The 20510-nt window shown below is 45.2% G+C and overlaps 1 protein-coding gene across 2 annotated transcripts in view; it reads right to left on the reverse strand.

Moving 5' to 3' along the window:
* The window catches only part of LOC137788685 (cadherin-18), a 147976-nt gene that overhangs the window by 66563 nt on the left and 60903 nt on the right, over nucleotides 1-20510 (reverse strand). The window contains exon 1 of one of the 2 annotated variants that reach the window (XM_068581693.1): nucleotides 4145-4329. The exons of the other annotated variant lie outside the window; for it this stretch is intronic. The gene's annotated coding sequence lies outside the window, so the exon portion shown is untranslated. Of the gene's footprint in view, nucleotides 1-4144; nucleotides 4330-20510 lie in introns of those variants that run through there. 2 annotated transcript variants of the gene reach the window in all.

Raw genomic sequence — 20510 nt, forward strand, 5'->3', positions numbered from 1 at the left:
AAAAGCCCCTTCGCTGTCAGAGCCGGTTGGCAGGCAGAGACAGTGAATGGCCGCTCTTTGTTCACTATCTGTGAAGAGACTTAATGTTTGGGTGGAGGAGCATGATTCATCTTTTTGAAACGGTCCTCCGACTGTGCTGCTGGAACAATAATCCACTGTTCTTTTTTTCCCCAGTCTGCTATAGTGATATGATTGAAAACAGTATGGCGGCCATCTCACTGTAGCCACTTTGGTGTGGGGGAGGGGAGATCATGAACTCTTGATGCATCCAGCTCTCGCTTTTACGATCGATTCGGCAAGAAAATCGTAAGGACGAGGTGATCCCTCCACTTCCGTGATGGTGCTTGTGAGAGAAATCCGAGAGTCGGACATGCCCTGGCATTTAATCCAGAGTTATGGATCCAGCTCCAGAAATACCGGGTCCTGCATGCAATTCCCAGAACGCAACTTCGCAGCGTGGTTTTGTTCTCCGCTCCACACCTCCGGTTTGCAGATGAGGATTTCTGTTAGTCACCGAGCCGAAGGCGAGATGGAAAATAACCCTAATGACATCATCATCGGGCTTACCCCTCCGGAGACGCAGAAAGTGATTCGATTGTGTGAAATTTGTACAGCTTCTTGAATTCATGCGCATATGAAGCCATGTAGGGATGAGGAAGATGAAGAATGACATCGCGGATTGCAATAAAATGAACTCACAATTTGTGAATTTACATTATCAGGATAATCCCATTTATGCAGGAGGATCTTATGATGTATGATTTAAGGTGTTTGTTGTGTCCTATCTGTAATGCAATAATACAATAAAGTGTCTCTTGTAAACTAATGATTTCAATTTGATTCCAGCATATTTTTGAGGATTTTCAAGGTTAATATTGTGAATATTTAGGCATAATTGTGACATATCCTCCAATGCATAAAGCAGTGTGCCCATTTTAAAGCCTTGACCAAGTCTGATCGAGAAAAAAACACCAAAACCTGACATTATTTTGAAAAGCTGAAGTTATTTCAACATGTTCTGTCCTCAATCCCATAAAGATAATTCTAACAATTCCTCGTTCTGAATCCAAACAGTAGCTTCCACACGATCACTGAAGGTGTGATCTTAAACTGAGCACAGCTTCACTTATTATTTCATGGTGTTGCCCTCTGCCACCATGCCGAGTGTCACGCTCACTGTTTAAGATGTCTGCTCTGCTGCAGGGAACGCCGTCGCCGCTCACTGATAATTGCACAATTGTTCACACTTGAGTTCACAACACTTCTCCAGAGGGGGGTTAGGATTTGTGTGCAACTGGCATCAAATCCGGGGGATTCGGCTGATTAACGGACTCTGTTATCGTGATGCCGACATCACACACAGTTTGATATTCAAAAGACAGTTCGGGGAGTAAAACAGACATTTTCTCCCTTGCGTTGTTGGTTCTCCGTTAATAATGCTGCAGTTAGCTCGATCCTTTCTAAACACGGAGACATCCACCCGGCCGGAAACACACAAACTACTAGCTAACGAAAGTGAGGGAGTTGGGAACACGTACTACTAGCTAACGAAAGGAGAGTTAGTTGGGAACATGTACTACTAGCTAACAAAAGGAGAGTTAGTTGGGAACATGTACTACTAGCTAACAAAAGGAGAGTTAGTTGGGAACATGTACTATTAGCTAATGAAAGGAGAGTTAGTTGGGAACATGTACTATTAGCTAACAAAAGGAGAGTTAGTTGGGAACATGTACTATTAGCTAATGAAAGGAGAGTTAGTTGGGAACATGTACTATTAGCTAACGAAAGGAGAGTTAGTTGGGAACATGTACTATTAGCTAATGAAAGGGAGTGAGTTGGGAACACATACTAGCTAACGAAAGGGGAGTTTGGAGTGTTGGTGTCTGAGAAGGACGGCCAGCACGAAGAAATACAAACGAGCCATCGATGAAATGATCATTCCTTCCGGTCATTTATGGAACAACGAGTATTTATTTCTCAGTGGGAGGGTTAACCCGCTTTCCTGCAGAGCCAATTAATCGTTAGATTATCTAGTTATCCAGACAATGAGCAGCTCGGTCTGGCTTTTCTCTTTGAGTAGTGTAAACTTGTGTTGTTTTTCATCCCCTTTGGTCAGTCTGACTCAGCATTTCCAAGCCCTGTCATGTCTGCTAAAGTGTTGCTTGTTTTGTCCTATTTATTGATCCAGATTGTTGAATATAGTGGGAAAAAACACATTAATTACAGCCAGTGCAGCTGGCAAGCTGCTGCTTTTCATAGTGTTCTCTTTGCCGGATTAGACCGAGCAATTGTACCAGCAGTGGATCTGAAATTCAAGCACCAGCTATTAGAGCTTATTAGGAACTCGGTCAGCTGCCGAGTCGTGGCTCCAAATTGAACATTTTTTGATGTGACTTTTCTCTGTTGCTGTGCCCAGCAGTCGCGGCGGTTAATTCAAAGCTTAGGTCGGCTATTATGTCGCGTTACAGCGAGTCTCGGCCGGCGCGTCTAAAAAATGCACGAAAAAGCGAGTGATAATGGCTTTTTTTTACGTGGGAATAAAGTACCCGCTGAAAGGAGGCCTTCGGAGTCCGTTGCCTTCAGTGCGAGCCAAGCGGGTCTTTTGTGATTACTTATTGTGTGTCATTCTGTTGCACAATCGGCAGTGATTGATGGGCACAAATGCCAACCGTCGCTGGATAAAAGCTTCGTAAATTGTGGGGCTTTGCTCGAGTTTCTTCATGGATTCTGGTAACAAAGTGATTGGATGTGTCCTAATTCCCAAAGCTGTGGAGGAAGTTATTCACCAATTATCAGATAAATAATCAACAGAATGAAGCGATCAGGAACATGTGAATATATTGGAGGCCCCTCGTCCAGTCTGCATGGTTAAATAGGGACTTCTCCAGATGTCCCTAGGCCCCAATTAAAACCAACACATCGTGAAACGCCCATCACCACTGTGGGTTCTGCACACACATGGAAATAACATTTGCATGTCGTCCGCGTCAATATCACACTGGGAATATGGGGAAAATATGAAAAAAATCCACAGCTTTTTTTCCCCCTCTCTCCCAACAGCAATCACGTGACACTTGCCATCTTTTTTTCCCTGAAACATTTGCAAACACATCGGAGGAGGAGGAGGAAGAGGAAGAGGAGAGGCATCACCTTGCAAAAAAAAAAAAAAAAGGCAGTGCTTGAAGATTGGCATCCAAACAGCTCACCAGAAGCCAATCAATGCAACATTAACAGGGACAGCCAAGCATCTGGCACTTGGCTCGCACACGCACACACACACACACACACACACACACACACACACACACGAAAGAAGGAAAGAGAGAGAGCCTGTCAGGGCATTCAAATGACTGAGGCGTTCGAACTCAAACCCCGTCCTTGTGCGTTTCTCCCAAAAAAAGAAGGAAGAAAAAAGATGGGATCTGGTGCGGAGAGAGGGAGAGAGAGAGGAAGGGAAGGAAAGAGAGGGAGGGAAAGAGAGAGAGAGAGACTTGTACAGAGGCTGCAGTCAGGAGTGGACTCCTGTTTCCTGCAGTGCGCGTAAATGTCAGTCTGGCTACACCGGTGGGGCGCGCGCATCGGAGGGGATCGGGTAGCGGTCCAACTCTCCCACTGCCAGTCATGACTCCACCGAGGTGCCGTGCGCAACGGCACCCCAGGGAGACACGGGCTGAGGCGCGCGCGAGAGAGACTCGTCCACTCTTTAATACATTTTTTTTTAAAGAGTGCACGAGCTCTCTCTCCTGCTTCTCCTCACCTCGCCCGTGTCTTTCTGCTCCGCGCCCACGAGCTCACGGGGCGCAATTTGCAAAATGCGCGCACACATACAAGTCAAACTCGCCGCTGACGAGCTCACGCACGTACACACAAATGAGTGGGAGCCTTGTTGTGCGTGTGTGTGCGCACACACGTGTGACACACGCACACACACAAACACACACGCACGCACAACAAGGCTCCCATTCATTTGGCCAGCTCCGTCTCAATCACAACGCATTAGCACTGTATAGGCGGCCGGGGTGGCACACGTGCCCGCGCCTCTGTCACGCGCACAGGTGCAGAGGCAAGAAAACAACTTAACACTCTTAATACTGATAACAGCTCTCAGCCTAACAAAACTTCTTTCCCCCCTCTCTCTTCTTACCTGTCCGCGTGAACGCGCATGGCGGCTGATTGCCGGAGATGAAAGAGCCGCGACTTTGACTTTGTTCCTCATGTCTCGCTTCCTGCGTCGCTCCTCCGGTCGCAGAGTCGCGCTGCCATCCTCTCCGGAGCGGAGCTCTGACTGCGCGGCTCGCGGAGAGCCGATACTCTCCCTCTCTTCTTCACCGTGTGTGTGCACGCGTGTGTGTGTGTGCGTGCGTGTGTGTGTGTGTGTGTGCGGGCGACAGGACGAGCGAGCCGGTGCATGTGTGCGCATCTCTCCCTCCCCGAAGCCTCCTCCAATCCTGCCCGGCTACTGCGGCGGCTCAGGCCGAGGGAGGCGCCCCATTGGTCGGCTGGCAGATCAATCCGCGGTTATCGGGATCGGACCGGCCTCCCTCCCTCCTCCTCCTCCTCTTTCCTTCCTCCTTCCTTCCTCCCTCCTCCTCCTCCCTCTCCCTCTCTCTCTCTCCATTATCTCCCTCTTCTCCTCTGCTACTCTGTTAACACGTGATTATATAAGATAGTGATCAGGAAGCGATACGTTATCCCCGTCTCATTTTCTCTCACACACACAGAAACACACACACACACAGAAACACACACACACAGAAACACACACACACACACACACACACACACACACACACACACACACACACACACACACACACACACACACACACACACACACACACACACCAGACTGTCCCAGTAGGATGAGAGCTTCAACAATCAAGAAAACTACACCCAAAAACTACACACACGTATAGTGACAGACACATGCACGCAAGCGCACACAAAACACACAATCAAGAAAACTACACCAAAAAACACAAAAACACAGACATACACATGCATGCGCACACACACAAACAGACACACAAAACACAAACACTATACTGTCTCAGTAGGATGAGAGCTTCAACAATCAAGAAAACTACACTCAAAAAGAGATACACACTGACACACACACACACAAACAGACACACAAATACACGCACACAGAGAGACACAGACACGTACACACACACAAACAGACACACACTTTGAATAAACTTTATCACTTTACCGCTGGTTGAACACAACAACAGGTCATTAAAACTGAGCTCAAGTTTAAAAAAACTACAAATTAAACGACGACAACCCGACACACAACGGAGCTCATTGCATTCTCACTTCCACTCGGTGCAGGCAGCCGACAGCAGGCAGCGTCCTGGAGGTCAAGAGGTCAAACATATTCAGACACAAACAGTCTGGCAGCCCAATATTTCATTACAAAAAGAAAAGAAAGTCGTTTTCAGTTGTTTTTTTCCTGCTTGAGGTTTTCGGCGATCATCAAGAGTCGAGCGTCGCTTTCATCGCCTCGGATTCTCAACGCCGCCGTCAGCAAAGCGGCTCCACCAATTACTGCCGTTAGTTCAGAAGAGCGCGGCGAGCGAGGGCCAACGTGGGGAAAGACGGCTTTCAGAGGGCGGGGAATGAAAAAACATCCCGATGATTCGTGAAGTTTATTAAAGTGTGAAGCTTTTACAATCGTTAAAACAACGACGCACAAAAAGCTGCAACGATCAACCTGCTTCAGCTGGAGGTCCATGAGCTCATGTTTGGTCTGTTAACTGCTTTTGTTGTGCAAAGCTTCTTTTTAAAAGCACAACTCATGAAAGTGTGTCTTTAATCTCACTCGAGAGGACAAACGAATGAGGTGCAGAAAACAACGGCTTCATCCCGTTAAACACACAGCTCTACCCACAACGCACAGCTCTACCCACAACGCACAGCTCTACCCACAACGCACAGCTCTACCCACAATGCACAGCTCTACCCACAACGCACAGCTCTACCCACAACGCACAGCTCTACCCACAATGCACAGCTCTACCCACAACGCACAGCTCTACCCACAAGGCACAGCTCTACCCACAAGGCACAGCTCTACCCACAAGGCACAGCTCTACCCACAACGCACTGCTCTACCCACAATGCACTGCTCTACCCACAGGGCTTCACCTCATGATGTCATGACTCAACCCTCGGTCATTTTGACCTCCAGGCCTCCTATGCACGTATCCGTAGAGTTGCACTCGCTTGCATTTTTTTATTTTTATCCGAATACGATTTTAAAGCACATTCCCGCACAAAAAACAAAGTCATAGTTGTGAAAAAAACAGAAGTCCTAATGAAAAAAAAAAGACAAAAAAAAAGTTATGACTTTTTTTTTCAATTTTTTTGGGGTCATAATGACCAAAAACAAATTTGACAAAAAAAAAAAAAAGAATTTTTTTTGGTCATAGGACCATAAAAAATTTGGTCATAAAAAGTTATGACTTTTTTTAACTTTTCTTTTCATAATTAGTTTTTTTTTCTGGTCATAACTATGACTTTTTGAAATTACTACTAACTATAGTTATTACTTTTTTGTGTCAATTATTATTTTTTTGTTGCTGGAAATGGCTTCCATACATTTATCCCCCCCCTCACTAAGTTTCTGTCAATCAATTGGTCAGTCTGTCCGTCTTGTTCTACCGCTCACTCCCACACACACACACACACACACACACACACACACACACACACACACACACACACACACACACACACACACACCCATTAATTTTGCTCAGGTACCCTTGGGCCGGCTGTTGAGTCTGCCCATGAATTCAGTCGTGCTTCTGCTCTCTCTGGATCCAAAAGGGAAACTTAATGAATAATGAACAGAGCGGTGAGAGCGGCGGGCGGGGGTGTAGGATGAGGAGATGGACAGCACGAGAGCGAGAGAGCGAGAGAGCGAGAGAGAGAGAGAGAGAGAGAGGCCGGTAGGACCAGGACACGGTGGAGAGATGTGAGGGAGGGTAACCTGTTAGTGTTCACTCATCAATTAGGCTGCAGAGGAGACATGAAGAGAATGGAAGGTGATGCGTCATGGACAAGAGGAGGAGGAGGAGGAGGAAGGAGGGGGGTGAAGGTCTATAAACCAAAGAGGGCGCTTGCTGAGGAGACAGATTAGGCATCAGAGACGAGGAGGCGAGCAGTGGATGAGAGGGGAGTGGACGTGGAGAGGCCGGGGTCTCCGAGACGTCAGCTGCTCCTCAGCTCACCGCCTGCAGCTCCATCCATCACCGGGCCGAGCTCCTCCTGCCAGCACTGCCAGCGTCTCCGGCTCCACGTCCAGAGCGCGGCTTCAAACGCCAAAGTGGACGTGCTCAGTATTTAAAAAAAAAAAAAGAAAAAAAAGGTGTAACGCCGCTACTTGAAACCGTGGAAAATGTATTTTCATTCTGCACCAACAGAAACGCAAAACAAGACGATCATTCTTCCGGATATTTCGATTTTACACGACGAGCAAACGGGGCTGTTGGGCAGTAGACGGTATGTTCTGTTCGGGTCACACATCTCTCCCCAGGGAGGGAAAAAAGTTGCCATTGTACTTTGCAAATGCATCGCAACCCACCAGGAGGAGTTGACAAGCAACAGCGAAAACACATTTTCCCCAACACGTGTCGCGTCGGCCTCCGAGAGAGTTTCTCATGTAGCGCTACGAGCGACACGCCTGAACTCGATGTTCCCTTCAGGTCAGGCGCAGGACACGGACACGGGTCCCCTGGGTGAAAGACACATACAATACAGGACTATCGTTTCATTGGTTGGGGTGTGTGGACTCTGACTAATGGTGCGAGCTGGAGCCTCACCCAAAGTCTCTATCAGTATTCTGCGAGTCGCTCTGCAAGAGTTCTGATTAGTTCTCTGGGTTTTTTTGGTGGTTACCGTCACACAAGTGAGGCAGAGACTGTTTACTCCAACAGCAACAACAACAGCAACAAAAAAGATATTCTAGTGCCCAGAATCTCATATTCAGGTATGAAGACCTGGCTGCATCCTGCAGGCCAATCAGAAAGAGGCTCGTGGACGTCGAGCACGCACGATGCAGAGATGTACGTGACGCTGAGGGAACATCTGTACAGACGATGAAACCTTCAACCGATAAACGTCAACCTTCTGCATGTGTGAACCTCATTCATGCCCCGTCTGGGTTTGACGCCATTGGAACCTCTTGTGGATCCCGTTTCGCCTCCTTTTCTGCCCAAAAGAAGCTTGTTTTTTGACTGAATACGCTTCGTAACATGCCGATGCTTTCCTGGATTGTGTTTATTGTTGCAGGTTTCGATGCTTTAGGTCTTAATCGTTCTAAAAAAAGCTTCACTAGGAGTCTGTGGGTTGTCTTCACGGCATCAAACAATCTCGAGGAGTCCTTTTGGATGCACCTTGCTCATCCTCGTGATCAAAATATCTTTTTGTGAATCGTTTTGCAGATATAGATGTTTTTCCCCCTAAGACTTGACAATACATAAATACAAGTATTGGAATTCATTTGGGGGCCCTCCAATGACTCAAACAGGGAAAAAGAGGTCTAGACCCCCTATGAGGTCTACCATGTTCAGATGGTAAAACATGGTGGATGAAATTCAGAACTATTTCAGGATCAGAACAGAACAATTGACCTCCGTGACGATCCAGCAAGGTGATCAGACTTCACTTCAGGTTTGTTGATGAACCTCCTTCCACGAGGGTGAAACTCTGCAAACTCGAGCGCCTCGTCTCCCTCGCACCGAGCTGCACGAGGAGGCTGCTGGGCCATCGATCCGGAGAGCCATTCCTCCGCAGGATGTCTATTTCCTTGACGTGTTTGTAACGACAGGTCAGTGGATCATTTTGCCAGGAGGGCTAATGGCAGAAGAGCCTTTAACGATACGCTGAGATTACACTGAGATTACACTGTGTTCACGCAGCGGACGAGTTCGTGGGCTTTAAGGACTTGCAGGCGGACATCTTGCCGTGTACAGAACAGCCAGTTTTGTTCTTCCTCCCTTCATAAATGATGCAAACTGGTTGTGTGGACCCCTCCATATATATAATAGATATTTGCTCAATTAATCACAGCTAAGCAGAACTGAGGGATTATGCACTTGAGTGAATCTCATTTCAAGCTGCTGGGTCGGGTGTGTGTGCGTGTGTGTGTGTGTGTGTGTGTGTGTGTGTGTGTGTGTGTGTGTGCTCGGACACAGACAAATGGTGGAGGCAGCGGACTCTGCTGGAGCTGCGAGACACACAGACCGTTATGTGTTCACCTCCCTGCAAAACACTTCTAATTTATATATGATGGCTGACGAGCGTCAAGGTTACGACATAACAAAAAAAACATATGCTCTTCCCTCGGTAGAGAATATACTGAGGTACAGTTACCACGAGCACGTTCCACCATGCAAACACAAACTGTTACTCAGAAATCAAACAAATGGTTTTTTTGGCTCCCCACTCTGAATTTTAATACCCAGCATGCCCCGTTCAGACAATCTTTTGGCATAAAATACATATTTTTTCCATTTTTGACTCAGTTTTTGACTGAAACTCCTTCCTAACAGGACAAGACTTTGTTTTATTGTGATTTTTGTTGCAGGTTCTGATTCTTTAGGTCCTAATCTTTCCATAAAGGTGTCTTATTGACGCTCCAGGAGGCTTTTTTGGGGAATCTGGCTCATATCATGCTGGATGTTCATAGTTACCATCAAAATATCTTTTAAAAGTGATTTTTTTGCAGATACACATTTTGTTCCCAAGACTTTGCTGAACAAATACATACAATAAACACAAGTATTGGAGTTAATTTGGGGTTCAAACAACGACTCAGAGACAACATTGGATCCAGTTTTTAACGGGTTAAAAAGCACAAAAGCTCCTGCTTGAATATGCAGCGTTCCCAACAGGAAGTAGTTTCTCTGACAAGTTTGTCGTAGTTACAGTTAGATGCAAACGTTGTATTTCTATTACAGTTAACATTTTATGGACTCAGATACTGGTGAGTGTCAAACAGAAGCTTCATATTTTCATGTCCACGTGAGCGAAAACAGCAGATGAATATATTTTACGGTCTTTAAAAAAGAAACGAGGGTTGTTCACATTCCCAAACCGCCACATGTGAAACTGATTAATTATGAATTCAGAAGATGTGATTTACAATACAAACGCTGGCAGTGCCTGGTGGGAAGGAGGGGAGAATGTCAAGAGTCAATCTGCTTCACACTCAGGAAGTTTACATATTTACATCCAGCCCAAACAACGCGGTTGGAAAAAAAAGACAAGGGGGAAACTGTTGGGAGTCACTGAAAGTATAACTGCAAATCACATCCGACAGCGTAATAGCTGTAAATTGGAAATGTGACATCTTGAACAACTGACCTAAGAAAATCAATCCTTTGACTTTCAAAAGCACATTTCTTCCCACCGGCGGGGCGAGAGACGGTCTTCTCTCCGAGTGATGACGAAACACAGGAGGTGGTGCGAGCAGCGAGACGCCGCCAGGAGCTACACCGGCTAACGGGACCGAGAGCACGAGGACCGACCGGCAGAGCCGCCGCTAACGAAAACAAGAGGTACCATTAACCAAGCAGGTCGAGACGTTTAATTCCTAAACAAGTACAAAAAAAACAAACACTTTTAGACGAGGAAAGTGCACTGAGAAGACAGCAGACACACACACACACACACACACACACACACACACACACACACACACACACAGTTTGAGTGAGTGAATGCAATCCCATTGTTTTCACTCAGTGCAGAAACCATCATTCCTGCTGTGCGTTTAGCTCCATTGGTAGTTAGCTTGGTTAGCAGTTAGCTTGGTTGGCAGTTAGCGTGGTTGGCAGTTAGCTTGGTTGGCAGTTAGCTTGGTTAGCAGTTACGTCCATTAGCAGTTAGTTCCGCACGAAGCTAGCTTCGTTAGCCAGACGCACTGCGGGCCTCCTTTTAGCAGCTAACGGCTAACTAGCGACCGACAAAAGACGTACAGGTGTGATGACAATGCCATTCTTTCTTGTCGCCTGGTGTTTTAAGCCGTGTAATCTGTGCAGAGCTCTTTTGAAGTAAAGTTAGTGATGTTGGTGACTTATTTTAAACCCAACTACGCCTCTTACAGAAAAGGTTTGTTGTAAAATGTCACTTAACATGTCATACGAGCGCCATGTGTTCACCGGCTCGGTCTCATTAGCTCTGTGGTGCATGTTCGTAGCTCTTTGTGGTCCAAAGAGAAACATAGCCGGTGAACATAATCCAATTGGAGCAATTATGTTTTTCCAAAAGAAAAGCAACAGCAGAAAACATTAAGTGCCACATGAACATTATTTTTTTTGGGAAAAATGCCCAACAAAAACAGGGCACCTTCAAAATGACTTGTTTTGTCGAAGCAACACTCCAATAACCAAAGTAATTCAATTTAATGGAGTATAAAACTGAAAAATAAGCAAATCACATTTTATATTTAACACATTTTTAAAAGCTGGAAGTGGTAAACACTTTTTTGTGTGCATGTTTTGCATCATAAACGGCTTGAAAGAGTGATCAATAATGAAAACCATTCCTACAGCTCTATGCCCGGAGACATCACATTGAGAAGAAGTGATTCATGATGATTATTTGTGTTTGTCAAAGAGACGTTGTGCGTCTACTAAAGTGTTGATTCTTCAGTCCTCTATGGACCATTTACAACGTCCTTCAAAACCTCCGTAATGAATCCCCGTCACAGCGCTAACAGAGCCGTCTCAGACATCCTCACCTTCAGAAGATACTACGACAACATCCATGACTTTCTTTGAGCTGTGAAAGAACAGCAGATATTCCCGTAATGCTGTTTTTATCCTCCTCCCCTTCCTCCCCCTGTGAGCCTCCTCTTCCTCCAGTGGGAGCTCCTTTTCTTGCATCGTATGAAGCTGCAATCACCGGAGTAAAATATCGACATGTGCAGACGTCTACAATTACTGTGCTGGCTGCAGGAGGAGAATCGGGAAAGGAGACGCTCACATTTACATGAGAACCGAGTGCTGAATACAACTTCAAAAGGTACTTTATGCTACCCAATACTCACTCATACTTCATTCTCAAATACATTCATCTGACAATTATGACTATAAATGTAAGTGGACACTCTTCTCTCCGAGGTTTCACTGCACCACAACCATCTCCTCCTCTAGCTTCTTTCCAGCAGTGTGAGCTCCACCATTGCGACACTAAAATGCTTCTCGCTAATGCCAAAGTACTAATAATACAATAATTGAATAAAGAGCATAACATCCTGGCTCTTACTCCCATTGAAAGGTCACATTGTTGTTTCTGTAACAAGGTATCCAAACTCTTTTACTCATTGATTTTCTTTTCTTTTTCTCTCCAGTCATAGTTTCTTTTCTCAGTTATAGTTTGTTTCCAACACTGATATGTAGCCGTGACTGAATTATTTAACACTTCACATGGCGAGGTGCACGCCATTAGATATGCACCGTTGTGTGAAGCGTGTTTGTGCAACATTGCAGGTGGGAACGAGCCGCTTTCTTGTGCCCGTGCTCGTGCAGGAGCGTGGATGGAGGTACATCTGCTGTCGGGCGATACGATTATGACGGATGCGTCACAGAGAACTCGTGCGTCTGCAGGTTAATGGAGGAAACTCTCCACCGCTGTGCGCTCTCGCCTCTGGCGGCGCCCACAGGAAGCCCGTCCTCCCGTGCACAAAGATCTCATTCACAGAGCCGCGGCAGCCAATCAGGGTCGACTCGGAGAGAGTCGGCTCCCACGGAGACACTCGGCATGCTAAAAATATGACATCATTTGTATAATGTAAATTAATCAAATTCTGGAAAGTTTAAGAAGGAATATGGCAATGCATGTTCTGATTTGACTAAATGACCTACATCCATAGTTTGTACTAAAGATGTATTTAATTCACTGGATTAGCCTCAAATGCATCTGTTTATTATTTGTATTTTAAACGTTTTATCAATTTAAAGGAAATGTGTTATGCAATTACAAATATTTGATCTGTAACTTCAAGATCATTCTCATGTTTGCCTGCACTTTGTTTACTGATGTATTAACGTCTCTGTCTGTTCTTGCTATTGTGTTTCTGTCGTTCATTAACTGTTACATAACGTTATAAAAGAGCGTGGACGCACGGCCAACCTGTTTTGCATAATAAAGCTTAAATAATGAAAGAAATATGTTGATATCACAATGCAAAATGACACATGAATCAGTCTTCCATGAGGCTGCTGAGCTCTTAGTGGCTTTGTGTTCATTATTTCAAAGTGTCAAAGCGTCACAATTTTAACTATATCTAAAACTATAATCATTATATAAACTGTAAGAGCGCTTCAGAGACTGCATTGTATTTTTTAATGCACCACCGCGGCTCCTTTTGACAAAAAGCCATTTAGATTTTGCAGTTGGGTTTTGGGTTATTGTAGAAAATGAGTTCTGTGGCCAGAAAATATTTTTAAATAGCAAGTAAGAAGCTCACGTTGGGCGACAGGAGAACTACACCACAGTCACATGAGCACACGGACACACAACAAGCTTAGGCTTGATTGATAGCGTCATTTAGCTACTTGTTAGCATCCGCCATCGAAAAAAACTTCAAAATTCATGAGCGGGGCATTAACTGACGTACTTAATATCTCTGTCCAACCAGTTTGGATCTCTGCAGACATTCACATGAGAACACGTCCACACAACAAGGCTGTAAAGGTGCACAAGCCCGCTAGCACCATTTAGCTACTTGTTAGCATCCGCCTTCGAAAAAAAGGCTTCAAAATTCATGAGCATTTCCTGCCGTACTTAATATCTCTGAACAACCAGTGTAACTCTCCACAGACCTGCAGCCAGTAGCGTGTGCTTCCCTTCACACGTTAGCGGTAGCAGAGTTGAGCGCCAGACAGCAGAATAGGTTTGCTTCATGTTAAGAGGAGGATTAGCTCGGATAGCCTGTCAACCGCGCTACAAAAGGCATTAGATTCACAAAATACTACATTTTCATCCACTTTTTACCGACGTGTCTTTTTTAAATATAAATGGTCCAATAAAAAAAACATATGGTGTATAAGTACCCAATGCGGCCTCACACACAATGTCCTTTAGCTAAAGATAAACACAGAGTCTGGATATGGAAATCACATGTCCTTCATTAAAGTAATTAAATTAAATGCTGACTCCAGAGAAGTGTTAAGTGTTTTGGGTCAGAGGGGAAGAAGAGGCCTGGAAGTCAATCCAAAGGAATAAAGTTAATGTTTGAAGGTCTGACGGCAGCTCAGTGAGGTCCTGTGTGTGTGTGTGTGTGTGTGTGTGTGTGTGTGTGTGTGTGTGTGTGTGTGTGTGTGTGTGTGTGTGTGGTTTGGGGAAAAGAGGAAGCCTGCAGACTTAGCTTGAGGGAAGGAGGTCCACAGCAGGTCCGGCTGATGCTGAACAAGTTCCTCCTGAAACTGCTCTCTGGATCCTCACTCCTCACTCACTCCTCACTCCTAACTCCTCGCTCTCTTGTTGTCGATGACGTTAATAAACTCAGCTGGTTCTTTTTCCTAGTTGTGCGACACTTGCAACACTATTTCAGTCTTCCAGCTCGAGGTGTCCAGACACTGAATGTTACGTAAACTTCTCTCCTCCTTGAAGCGCTCGCTGCTCTTCCTCGACTCCTTCATGCTGCTTCCTCGTCAGTGTGTTGTTCCCCTCCCCCGCTCACAGGTGTGTCTCATTTATCTCCTCCTTGGCTCCTCCTTCTTTTTGCTGTCAGGGTGGAAAGGTGCACTTCCTGTTTCCATTTCTGCTCCACCCAAAACACAACAGGCTAATTCGTTAGCGCTCACAGGAAGTCACAGAAAAAATGACTTCCTGTTAGTTTCGATCTTTTTCAGGCTGCTACGTGTTAAAAATAAATGTATGTAGAAATGTGTGTAGCTGCATCCTTTGTTCTTTTTCAGTCTGTCTGTGAAATGCAATATGATGTGTTTTATGAATATGATTTATTATTATCAACTACAAAACATGTTTTTAGATTAAACCTGAGACTAACAGTCAACAATCTAGCGTTAAGTATTACAACTACACATAAAATACACATTTTCTACAACACGGGCGTTTGCTGTCAGATCTCAGAGCCAATCAGCTCTCTGATGTTTCCCATCATGCACTGGGCCAGGCCGTCGGTGGAGAGCAGCTGCTGCGCCTGGCTCTGAAACCTGCAGCCGCCTCGCTCTCGTGAGATTATCGTCGACCACGACGATCTACCCAGCATGCATTGCGCCATCAGGAAACCTGAAGTGTTAACTTGTTTCTCTGGTTGTTGGACTCGTTCCTGCAGCGTTTCATCGTGGTGTTCATAGCAGCGCCGCCATCAGCTGATCGCCATCGAGACGAATGCAAAATTAACACAGAGCTCCGAGAATTAATCACGACAAACTTGCTTGATGAGAGAAGAACTTCTCTTACTCTCTCTTCCTCACGGGGCGATGAGCGCCGGTAGTGAGTGTCATTGCATCCAAAGCGCTGCGTCTGTGCGGTGATTCCACCCGAGCAAACGACGAGCAAACGACGAGCAAACGACGAGCAAACGACGAGCGCGCAACACGAGAGCGTTTGACTCAACGTCAGCACCCCGTTGAGCCCACCGTGCTGCCTCGCGGTGCGCCCATATGCTGTCGACTTACAGTAAATACCTGACTGTCTGGTAATGTTTCAATTAAGCAGCTCATCGGCGAGCTGCAGGATGAAAAACGGACGATTAGCAAATCTCATGATACACGTGATAAAGAATAAAATCACCCATTGCTTCGAAAAGTACACAGAATAATGCATCTGCAGGTGTTTTACAGCACATCCAGTGAAATCTCAACAGCTTCTAGATTGGAACTATGCTTTTTAAATACTCTATTTTTATTCCATAACTTGCTGTGCCACACAGCGGACGACTTTGTGGCCATAACAGAGGAGGAGATGGAGCTCGTTTAGCAGCATGAAAAGGGCTTACACCTCAATCTTCTCAAATATTGTGCGCAGCGTTTTTTTTTCTTTCTTTTTTAGGTCAGCCCTCTTCCAAAAACACACCCAACTTAACGTGAGCTGCTGCAGGATTGTTGACACGGCGCTGTAGTTATTTGGGGGATGACGGCACTGAGCAAACGGGATCGCTGCAACAAAGACAGTCGCTCTTCCCTGAGAAGTCGCAGCCCCGGCAAACAGCTGAAAAACTCCATTTGGCCTTTGAAATGATCCACTTCACTCCAATTAAACCCGCCGTGCAGTAAGTAAGACAGCGTGGGCTGCAGTTATTTAGTCACCGCTGACAGCTCCAAACGGAAATAAAACGTCTCCCTACATTTAAATACTATTAATAATCCTCTGTTTGTTTTGTTGTTGTCGTCGCGTGGCTGCCCGTGACTCTCTCTGCCCTTTGAATCATTGATGTGATCAATAAGGAGTCCGAGCGCTGCAGCAGCAGCAGCAGCGGATGAAATCCAAGTGGTAACTTGAATACGAGGGCGGGCGCGGAGACCACAAGGCATTGAATCATCCTCAATAATAGCCGGATGAGAGACTGCATGGCGGATGATGGTCAACATGTGATGCATTAGGAAGAGCAGAAGCCAGCGCTGCAAACACGGATTCATTTCATCTTCAGCAACAACCTCCCGTTGCAGCCGATATTATTGGATAACCATGAATAATTGACTCCACGTTGTTGGAGTGCACGTGCACCAGAGTGCGAAAGGCTCACAGCTCACTTACAGCTTGGATTGATGCTGCACTTTTAATATATATATATATATATATATATATATATATATATATATATATATATATATATATATATATGCAAGCACAGGGGTTAGTGCAAACCAATAAACAGGGTGGAAAAGAGCAAGAACAATAACTGTGTTTTATTTCCTCATTAAATTAGTCTCATTACAGAATATTACTCGGGCGTTTCATCCTTAAAACGGACAAACGGCCGATGCTCCGCTGTGATTGGCCAGTCTGCGATCAAGGGGCGGAGTCAATAAGCTAACTATTTATGCATATTGTTGATAGAAATGTGGGTGTTTCTAATATCGATTAAAGCAAAGAAGTGTGTTATTTCCTTCGAGAAGTTTTGAGGTTTGGAGTTTGAGACCTTCATGTCTACTCCCTGGGGCTCTGAGCCGTCCTTTCACAATAAGAGCTCAGCCCGTGACCTTTATTTTGTTACCGGCTGCATTTATTTGTCTTTTTTTAGGGACTGCAAGTGTAAAATGAAGCTGCCACCGACACAATATCAAAGTAGGATGCCACGTCGTGGTCTATAAATGTAGCTAGCAATGTGTCAATTGATAGTTTGAGGATCATTGAGAGTTTGTGTTGATCCAAAAAAAGAGTCTCCTGGAACTGGAAGGCGTCAAGATGACCTGAATCAACATAATCATTTAAAAAAATGATTCAAAGAACCCAATGTTTGAGATGTCATGCCAGCTGCCAGAGTGTTTTAACATGTCGTCCTACATCTTTCAGACGTTCAGTTGGGAGGAAGAAAGATCTCCAGGGATCCACGTGAGTGAAAGGTCCAGTAATATTTATAGATGGATTTACGGATGGGGGCAAAGTCACGGGTCAAAAGGTTTCTCCCTCCGGTAGACCGAGTTACACACAGGCTGCGTCTGCAGATCAGCTTCACTCAGCTACTGTTTCATAACCATACCAGTGTGACATATGAGCTTGGTTAGCTATATGCCGTATAATAACATTATACAGCATTACATTGCTCGTGAAACATGGTTCAACTCATTGAAAACCAGACCTCCTTTTCCCTGTTTGACTCGTCGGAGGAACCCCAAATTAATTCCAATACTTGTGTTTATTGTATGTATTTGTTCAGCAAAGTCTTGGGAACAAAATGTATATCTGTAAAAAAAAAAAAAAACACTTTTAAAAGATATTTTGATGGTAACTATGAACATCCAGCATGATATGAGCCAGATTCACCAAAAAAGCCTCCTGGAGCGTCAATAAGACACCTTTATGGAAAGATTAGGACCTAAAGAATCAGAACCTGCAACAGAAATCACAATGAAACAAAGTTTTGTCCTGTTAGGAAGGAGTTTCAGTCAAGAAACTGTGTCGTTCTGTTCAAAAATTGAAAAATACAACGTATTTTATGCCAACAGATTGTCTGAATGGGGCATGCTGGGACTTAAAATGGGAGCGGATCAGTATCATATGGAAGCCCATTTCCACAAAAAACACAAGTTAATAGTCAAAATTATGAGATAATAAAGTCGAAATTGGGTGATAATATCTCCTAATTTCGACTTTATTTTCTCATAATTGTAAATTTTGATCTCTTGTATTTTTGTGTGTGAAAATGGGCTTCCATAGATCACGCTACGCGTTATAATATAGAAACATGTACTACGTTTTAGAAGGCAGTCCTGCGATGAGCACTATTTTCTTCCCATTTGTTACAGAATAGGATACTTTTATGAAATGATATCCGCTCGCTCGAAGCGCTTGATCTCTCAGTGGGTGTTTTGCACCATAAAAAAAAAGACTAATATTTAACGACAGTCAAATTAGCAATTTCTTCTTCAAATTACAGGATACATGGGGATTTTAACATTCAAGGGACCCCATTAGAATAATGTCCTTAAACTACTGAAGTCCACGTCTCCGCTGGTGTCCAGACACACGGGAACAAAACCCACAATGAGCGCCTGAAGGCCTGAAGGCAATTTTCAAAATACACCCTCTCAAACACAGTCAGCTTTCGAAGGCATCGCTGGCACGGATGCAAGTTACATTTCAGAGCGCCTCTCATTATGCTGAGTCAACGGCGTTTGACGAGACGCGAAGTGACAAGCGTGTTTGCCGCCGCGACACCACCCTAAAATGTCTGAGAGGGGGATTTGCTGCAGACGAAGACGAGCAGAAAAGGTGCCCGAAGCACGATCGTGGGGGGAGGAAGAGGAAGGGAAGGAGAATCGACACTGTCAGATGTCATTCACACCAAGTGGAGGAAATGTAGAGACACCTGCGTCACTCGACTCCAGCACCACGAGCCCCACGGACAGAATGTGATCATGCAGAGCCTCACACCGGATTACTCTCAGCGGACCGGCGTTACGTGGCTACATAACTGCAAAAAATAGTCCAGATTAAATTTGCTGTCGGGCTCGTAGCAACCGTGGATCAAGATTGAACAGAAGAAGGAGAAAAAAGCCGACTCATTTATATTCTAATTAATATGTTTACCAGAGTTCCTGCTTTCAAATTTGTTGAATAACAAACTCAACTAATTAGATTATTTCCGCCAACAGAGCAGCTCTGCCTCTGTTCATATTAATCCAGCCTGCCTCATTTGGGGAACACGCTGTACCAGCAGAAGAACTAGGCTACCTTGTGTTTGTGAGCAGAGATTTTTGTCTGCCGTTCGGTGGGATTGAACCCGTGACCCCGAGCAGGAAATAAGCAGTAAAGTCAATGGGGACATAGTGCAGTCGTCTATATTCACACAACACAAAACAATGGCCCAAACAATCAGAGCTCATTACCGACCGAGACGGCGAGCGCCTCGGTTCTCTTTCCACGTCGAGGGTCGTCTGTGTTTGGCCACTTGAGGACAAGAAGAGAGTCAAACCCCACCGGATCGCCACTTATCAGCAGAATACAGTCTGGTGTGAGACAACAGGTCTGGTCTCCACAGCTCTTACCTCTGGTCCTGATACCTGTAGCGGGGCTGACCTTCCTATACAACACCTGTTTATTTCAATTGCATTGAGGCTGGAGGTTTTGCTTGAAGTGTAATTGAGGGCGTTACGTTACAGGTGTTTTAGTTGCGCTGCGTCGTCACCGCCAAGATGGCGACGGCCAAAGCCCCTCCCCCACATTAAGTGTTAAATGACGTCACTCAGACTACCTCCATATTGTATACAGCCTATAAGGGAAAACAGTAGCAGAGGCAGTGTCACTTCTGGTAAAAGACTTGCTCTCTGGCCGAGACTCATTACGGCAAAATGGTTATTACAACCATGATTGATAAAGGATGTAGTGTTCCTTCAAAGGGTATTTTCAATATCAGATTTTTAGATTTTTTTGTAATGGAAATACTACTAGACCATCTGGAGACAATCTTGCGATGGGATCAGCCGTGATGCGAATTCACACACACACACACACACTTTACTTATGGCGACTTCGCTTGGAACACACCAATCGGTGAACTCTGGCTTCATTTTGACCTCCAGCACCGGCGCCGACACCCATGATGACACCCGCACGGACTCGCGAGGTAACAAAAAACGATAGCAGGCCCGCGCTGTTGCAAGCTGATGAACATAACGAGCTCTGGCTGTTGTGACGGAAGTCGAGAGTACATTGAAGCTATATAAGAAGCTCAGATGTCAGAAATAATGATGACAACCGTAGAACACATCCCCGCTCCCCCGCCGCCGGCGGGATGGAGCTGCTGTATGTGTGAGATGTGAGACGAGCTTCACCTCACAACACCTGCAGGATCGAGATGT

Source organism: Clinocottus analis, unplaced genomic scaffold (genome assembly GCF_023055335.1).
Source record: "Clinocottus analis isolate CAN_PGR_092001 unplaced genomic scaffold, fCliAna1.0.p SCAF_18, whole genome shotgun sequence".
Taxonomy (NCBI): domain Eukaryota; kingdom Metazoa; phylum Chordata; class Actinopteri; order Perciformes; family Cottidae; genus Clinocottus; species Clinocottus analis.